A 7,761-nucleotide genomic window follows, 5' to 3' on the forward strand; every position below is an offset into this window, starting at 1 on the left:
TCGCTGTCTCTGGAGACTGGGTAAACAACAAAACACACATGCTTCACTTGTTACGCACATACACAGAGATGCACACACACACGTGAACACAAACAACACACACACACACAAACAAACAGATATAATTTACACACAGTCACACACAGACATTTCCAGAATCTTCAGGCAGTTTAGCCTGACGGCTCTGCCACAAAGACAGGGTCAGGAAACAAAGTCAAGATGACGTTGTGAATTAGCTCAACCGAGACAAGAACACGCTCACTGGTTTAATGATCATAATACACACTCATTATTCTGACAATACACATACAGGATATATCGTTGTCTTCCAGTTATTCCATTGAAAACACAAACACTGCTTGTCATTCAGGTTCTGCCTAAGTCTGTGTATGCCTCATATTGTCATTAGCAAGCACAGCACAGATGTGTGTGTTATTTTCAATCTACCAGACGTGGAGTGACTATTAGAGGTTCATGTGATGGGTCAGTGTCAATGAGATTCATATATGGGTCAGTGTCAATGAGATTCATATGATGGGTCTGTGTCAATGTGATTCATGTGATGGTTCAGTGTCAATGAGATTCATGTGATGGGTCAGTGTCAATGATATTCATGTGATGGGTCAGTGTCAATGAGATTCATGTGATGGGTCAGTGTCAATGAGATTCATATATGGGTCAGTGTCAATGAGATTCATGTGATGGGTCAGTGTCAATGAGATTCATATGATGGGTCAGTGTCAATGAGATTCATGTGATGGGTCAGTGTCAATGAGATTCATGTGATGGGTCAGTGTCAATGAGATTCATATATGGGTCAGTGTCAATGAGATTCATATGATGGGTCAGTGTCAATGAGATTCATGTGATGGGTCAGTGTCAATGAGATTCATATGATGGGTCAGTGTCAATGAGATTCATGTGATGGTCAGTGTCAATGAGATTCATATATGGGTCAGTGTCAATGAGATTCATGTGATGGGTCAGTGTCAATGAGATTCATGTGATGGGTCAGTGTCAATGAGATTCATATATGAGTCAGTGTCAATGAGATTCATATTGTAGCGACCCGCACAGACAGCTGTGTGTTATGTGCTAGGCTAGGAGGTGGTTGTGTTGTACTGACCAGTACCCGGTGTTCGCGGGGTCCGACATGTCAATCAACCTGCTATCTGCCAATCACGGGAATGCCTGGAATGTTCTGATGCCGGGCATCCTGGTGGTTGGCGGAGTGGCGTGGAGGGGGGTTGGGCATTGGAAGTTAAGACCAGGTTCAGCCTTTGTTCTCTCTCTCTTACGTCTGGGCTTCACAAGAGAAGGTCACGATTGGCTTGTGGGTTATCTGTCATCTATTTGGCGTGTGCTACGGCCCAAACAGTAGCCTGTGTAAAGTTGGTTCAATAAACCGTCAATTCGCAAACTCAAGCCTCTGTCTGGACAATTGTTCATTTATGATCTAGTCAGGTCATTACATTGGTGTCAGAAGTAAAAACGTTGATACAAGTTAGCCAGCTAGCTAGCTGACTTATGTGGCTAGCTACCGTAGGTGAGAACGGGGATTGAAAATGCTTCGAGGGAATCCGAAAGTGAAGGTGGAGGTAGGGGACGATTATGGCCAAGGAGGTGCGTGTGAATGGACGTCGGGGGTTCTGTCTGAGGAGATCGCCAGGGCGTCGGAGCGCAGAGGCCGCTTGAGGGAGGATGTTAGAGTGATGGTGGCTGAAGCGGGCATGAGTGCTTCGTCGAGTGTATTTCGCGCGTATTCTGGTGGGCGGACTGAAGTGGCGACGTCGACGCGGCATGACGAGGAATCTGGGGCTCAGGATGTAAACAAACATGGCGGCGCCCAGTTCCCGGCTGCGTCCGTATCTGTTAAGACCCCGAAGTATTCCGGTAAGGCGGATTGGGAAGCTTTTCATGCTCAGTTTGAACTGTTAGCTCATTTTAGGGGGTGGTCGGATGAAGAAAGGGCACTGCAGTTGGCTTTATGCCTCACGGATGAAGCTCTGGCCTGTTTGATATTGATTAGCCCCGAGGACAGGCATGATTATGGTGCTCTAGTGGGAGCACTGAGGAGGCGCTATGGACAGTGTGTACAGCCGGGCTACTGCGCTCCGAACTGAGGAATAGACGCAGGCAGCCTGGAGAGCCTCTACGGGTGCTAGCTAATGACATTGAGAGCCTCTCTCGGCGGGCATATGCTCACATGCCCCCCTCCGTGCAGAGCGAGCTAGCACGGGACCAGTTCATACAGGCGCTCTCCCCTACGGAGCTGCGCATACAGACCCAGCTGGCTCATCCTGAGTCATTGCAGACAGCCTTGGAGATGGCTTTGGAGAGGGAGCTGGTGTGGGCTGGGGCTTCAGCTGGGGCTTTGGTGGGGGTGCAGGGAGACACACCCTCTGTGCGAGCTGGGGGGCAGAGCAGCCCGGAGCCGGAAAAGCCTGCTTGGGTGGCCGAAATGACAGAACTCATTCGGGCTGTGTCGCTACAGGCGGCACGAAACACAAGCCCTGGTCCCAGGGTCTGCTGGGGTTGTGGCCAGCCAGGCCATCTGCGCCGAGATTGCCCCATGTCCCCCAGAGCTCAGGGAAACGGCTCGGGGTCCGCATAGACCGGGTAGTGCGGACCCCTGGCTTTCTATCCCAACCACCATCATCTTCAGGAGGAGCCCACCGGCACAGACGGGAAGCAAGGCTCCACTTCCCCCAGAAGCAGACGAGGGCAAGCGGAGGGAGCCTGTTGTTGTGGTGGGCCGGACCTGTGTTGGGGACTTTTGTCATGTCCCTGTCACTGTGGAGGGGTGCCCTGCTCCGCCCTGGTGGACACTGGGTCCACAGTAACCCTGGTGAGGCCAGATATTGTGCCAGGTTGGACTCAGTGTGAGCCTACAACTGTGCAGCTCCGCACAGTCACAGGTGAGCTGGCACCCATGAAAGGGAAGGGAATAATGACTCTGACAGTAGGGGGCAGGACTGTGCGTCATCCTGTGTGGGTGGCGGCTGTGCAGGACCCTTGTATCCTGGGGTTGGACTTTCTTAGGAGCACAGGCTGCCAGTTAGACCTAAATAGGGGCACACTGAGCTTCCAGGGAGGGACGGAAGTCACCATGGCCCCCCCTAATGTCACATTCACTCAACCCAACAAACCCTTTACTCCAACAGTTAAAGCAGCAGAGACTCATGGCTGCGCCCCTCCCCCACAGCTGTGTGTGACTTTTCCCCAGTCCCCCTGTCACCTACGGCGGTGTGTTACATTCCCCAGCTACCTCCATGACACAGCCCTCTGTGAGCCCGGGCCGCACCCCCAGCCCAGCTACCCCAGATGGGAGAGGAGAGGACACTGTCTGCAGTGAGGGAGATATGGGGGAGGAACTGTGTTGGTCTTGACCCTGAGCAGCAGGAACGGTTGTGGCAGTTGCTGTTTGAATTCAGAGACAGCTTTGCGTTGAGTGAGGAAGAGGTGGGTCAGACTCTTCTGGTGCAGCATGAGATCGACACAGGTGATGCTCGACCCATCAAGATGCGTCCCCGCCGTATCCCGCTGGCACGCCAGGAGGCGGCAGACAAGGCTGTGTTGGAGATGCAGCGGGCAGACTTCATTGAGCCCTCAGACAGCCCCTGGGCGGCGCCAGTCGTCATGGTTCCGAAGAAGGGGGCAAGCTGAGGTTCTGTGCGGACTACAGGCGGCTGAATGAGGTAACCAGGAAGGACTCATACCCCATACCACGTATCGATGAGTCGCTGGACCTGGTTAGGGGTCCTCCTGGTTCTCCTCACTAGACCTCCGCAGTGGCTACTGGCAGGTGCCCCTCTCCCCAGAGGCCAGAGCCAAAACTGCGTTCTCCACTAACAGAGGACACTGGCAGTTCAAGGTCCTGTGCTTTGGCCTGTGCAACGCTCCAGCTACTTTTGAGCGTTTGATGGACAGGGTGCTGGATGGCATCCCCCGACAGCAGTGTCTGGTATACCTCGATGACATCCTGGCCCATGGCAGCTCCTTCCAGTCAGCCCTGGGGGCGCTACGGCGTGTGCTGGAGAGGGTGGCTGCCGCAGGTCTGAAGCTCCACCCCGAGAAGTGCCACTTCATGAGGAGAGAGGTGTCCTTCTTGGGCCACCGAGTGGGGAAGGAGGGGATCAGCACCATGGAGGACAAGGTAGGGGCTGTCAGAGACTGGCCCACCCCCACCGACCAGCGTCAGCTGAAGAGCTTCCTGGGCCTGGCCTCGTACTACAGGAGGTTTGTACGGGGCTTCTCAGCGTTGCTGCTCCACTGAACCGCCTGCTGCCGAAGGACAAGGCTTTCACTTGGACAGTGGAGTGTGAGGAGGCGTTCAACACCCTCAAACGTGCACTGATCGAGGCCCCCGTGCTCGCCCCCCCTGACCTCACCTTGCCCTTTATCCTGGACACAGACGCGAGCAATGTGGGCATGGGTGGGGTGCTGGCCCAGGTGGGGCCAGAGGGGGAGAGAGTGGTGGCGTACTTCAGCAAAACATTTGACAAACATGAGCGCCGCTACTGTGTCACCCGGCGGGAGCTCTTGGCTGTTGTGGCTTCCGTCAAACACTTCAAGTACTACCTGGGTGGTCTGCCCTTTACTGTAAGGACTGACCACTCTGCTCTCCAGTGGCTCATGTCTTTCAGAGAGCCAGAGGGGCAGGTGGCACGCTGGTTGGAGGAGCTTCAGCCGTATGACTTCACGGTGGTGCACAGGGCAGGGGCACGCCACTCCAACGCCGACGCCATGTCCCGTCGGCCCTGTACTGCAGACGGCTGCCGCCACTGTGAACGGAGAGAGGGACGGGAGAGAGAGCTGCGGGCAGAGGAGGGTGTCTGTGCCACAGTGTGTCGGGCGAGCGGGCCTGTCTGCTGTGAGCTGCAGACTGTCGACGTGGCTGAATGGCGGCAGCACTGGGTGGGACCCTGCAGTGTCCTGGAGAGGGTAGGGGAGGTTGTGTACCGGGTGCAGCTTCCTCCCAGGGGGAGAAAGGTGGCACTGCACCGGGACAGGTTAGCCCCATACAGAGGGGCCTCTTCTCCCCAAACCCCAGGAACCCCCACAATTCCCCTCTCTGGCAATGACATTCTCCAGGCACCCACCCTCAGGTGCCGCAGACAAGGCTCCAGACAGCCCACTCCCCCTGTCTCCCCCCCTGTGTCACCGCGTGGTTCCCCAGAACCACGGACTGTATTACCCGTTCCCGCTTCCTTGTCCCCCATATCCCTGCCTTCATCCCCTGGTTCCCAGAGGGGCACTCTGCGACCATCACGGCCACGCAGGCAAAGGAGACCTCCGGGTCGCTTCAGAGACTTTGTTTGTTCCCTCGGGGACGAGGGACTTTGTGGTGGGGGGGCTGTGTAGCGACCCGCACAGACAGCTGTGTGTTATGTGCTAGGCTAGGAGGTGGTTGTGTTGTACTGACCAGTACCCGGTGTTCGCGGGGTCCGACATGTCAATCAACCTGCTATCTGCCAATCACGGGAATGCCTGGAATGTTCTGATGCCGGGCATCCTGGTGGTTGGCGGAGTGGCGTGGAGGGGGGTTGGGCATTGGAAGTTAAGACCAGGTTCAGCCTTTGTTCTCTCTCTCTTACGTCTGGGCTTCACAAGAGAAGGTCACGATTGGCTTGTGGGTTATCTGTCATCTATTTGGCGTGTGCTACGGCCCAAACAGTAGCCTGTGTAAAGTTGGTTCAATAAACCGTCAATTCGCAAACTCAAGCCTCTGTCTGGACAATTGTTCATTTATGATCTAGTCAGGTCATTACAATATGATGGGTCAGTGTCAATGAGATTCATGTGATGGGTCAGTGTCAATGAGATTGATATATGGGTCAGTGTCAATGAGATTGATATATGGGTCAGTGTCAATGAGATTCATGTGATGGGTCAGTGTCAATGAGATTCATGTGATGGGTCAGTGTCAATGAGATTCATGTGATGGGTCAGTGTCAATGAGGTTCATGTGATGGGTCAGTGTCAATGACATTCATATATGGGTCAGTGTCAATGAGATTCATATGATGGGTCAGTGTCAATGAGATTCATGTGATGGGTCAGTGTCAAGGAGATTCATATGATGGGTCAGTGTCAATGAGATTCATATGATGGGTCAGTGTCAATGAGATTCATGTGATGGGTCAGTGTCAATGAGATTTATATATGGGTCAGTGTCAATGAGATTCATATGATGGGTCAGTGTCAATGAGATTCATATGATGGGTCAGTGTCAATGAGATTCATATGATGGGTCAGTGTCAATGAGATTCATATGATGGGTCAATGTCAATGAGATTCATGTGATGGGTCAGTGTCAATGAGATTCATGTGATGGGTCAGTGTCAATGAGATTCATGTGATGGGTCAGTGTCAATGAGATTTATATATGGGTCAGTGTCAATGAGATTCATATATGGGTCAGTGTCAATGAGATTCATATGATGGGTCAGTGTCAATGAGATTCATATGATGGGTCAGTGTCAATGAGATTCATATGATGGGTCAGTGTCAATGAGATTCATATGATGGGTCAGTGTCAATGAGATTCATGTGATGGTCAGTGTCAATGAGATTGATATATGGGTCAGTGTCAATGAGATTCATGTGATGGGTCAGTGTCAATGAGATTCATATATGGGTCAGTGTCAATGAGATTCATATGATGGGTCAGTGTCAATGAGATTCATGTGATGGGTCAGTGTCAAGGAGATTCATGTGATGGGTCAGTGTCAATGAGATTCATGTGATGGGTCAGTGTCAATGAGATTCATATATGGGTCAGTGTCAATGAGATTCATATGATGGGTCAGTGTCAATGAGATTCATGTGATGGGTCAGTGTCAAGGAGATTCATATGATGGGTCAGTGTCAATGAGATTCATATGATGGGTCAGTGTCAATGAGATTTATATATGGGTCAGTGTCAATGAGATTCATATGATGGGTCAGTGTCAATGAGATTCATATGATGGGTCAGTGTCAATGAGATTCATATGATGGGTCAGTGTCAATGAGATTCATGTGATGGGTCAGTGTCAATGAGATTCATGTGATGGGTCAGTGTCAATGAGATTCATATGATGGGTCAGTGTCAATGAGATTCATATGGGTCATGAGGTCAGTGTCAATGAGATTCATATGATGGGTCAGTGTCAATGAGATTCATATGATGGGTCAGTGTCAATGAGATTCATATGATGGGTCAGTGTCAATGAGATTCATATGATGGGTCAGTGTCAATGAGAGATTCATATGAGATGGGTCAGTGTCAATGAGATTCATATGATGGGTCAGTGTCAATGAGATTCATGTGATGGGTCAGTGTCAAGGAGATTCATATGATGGGTCAGTGTCAATGAGATTCATATGATGGGTCAGTGTCAATGAGATTCATGTGATGGGTCAGTGTCAATGAGATTTATATATGGGTCAGTGTCAATGAGATTCATATGATGGGTCAGTGTCAATGAGATTCATATGATGGGTCAGTGTCAATGAGATTCATATGATGGGTCAGTGTCAAGGAGATTCATATGATGGGTCAGTGTCAATGAGATTCATATGATGGGTCAGTGTCAATGAGATTCATGTGATGGGTCAGTGTCAATGAGATTCATGTGATGGGTCAGTGTCAATGATGGGTCAGTGTTATTTATATATGGGTCAGTGTCAATGAGATTCATATGATGGGTCAGTGTCAATGAGATTCATATGATGGATCAGTGTCAATGAGATTCATATGATGGGTCAGTGTCAATG

Source organism: Oncorhynchus nerka, linkage group LG10 (genome assembly GCF_034236695.1).
Source record: "Oncorhynchus nerka isolate Pitt River linkage group LG10, Oner_Uvic_2.0, whole genome shotgun sequence".
NCBI classification, from domain to species: Eukaryota; Metazoa; Chordata; class Actinopteri; order Salmoniformes; family Salmonidae; genus Oncorhynchus; species Oncorhynchus nerka.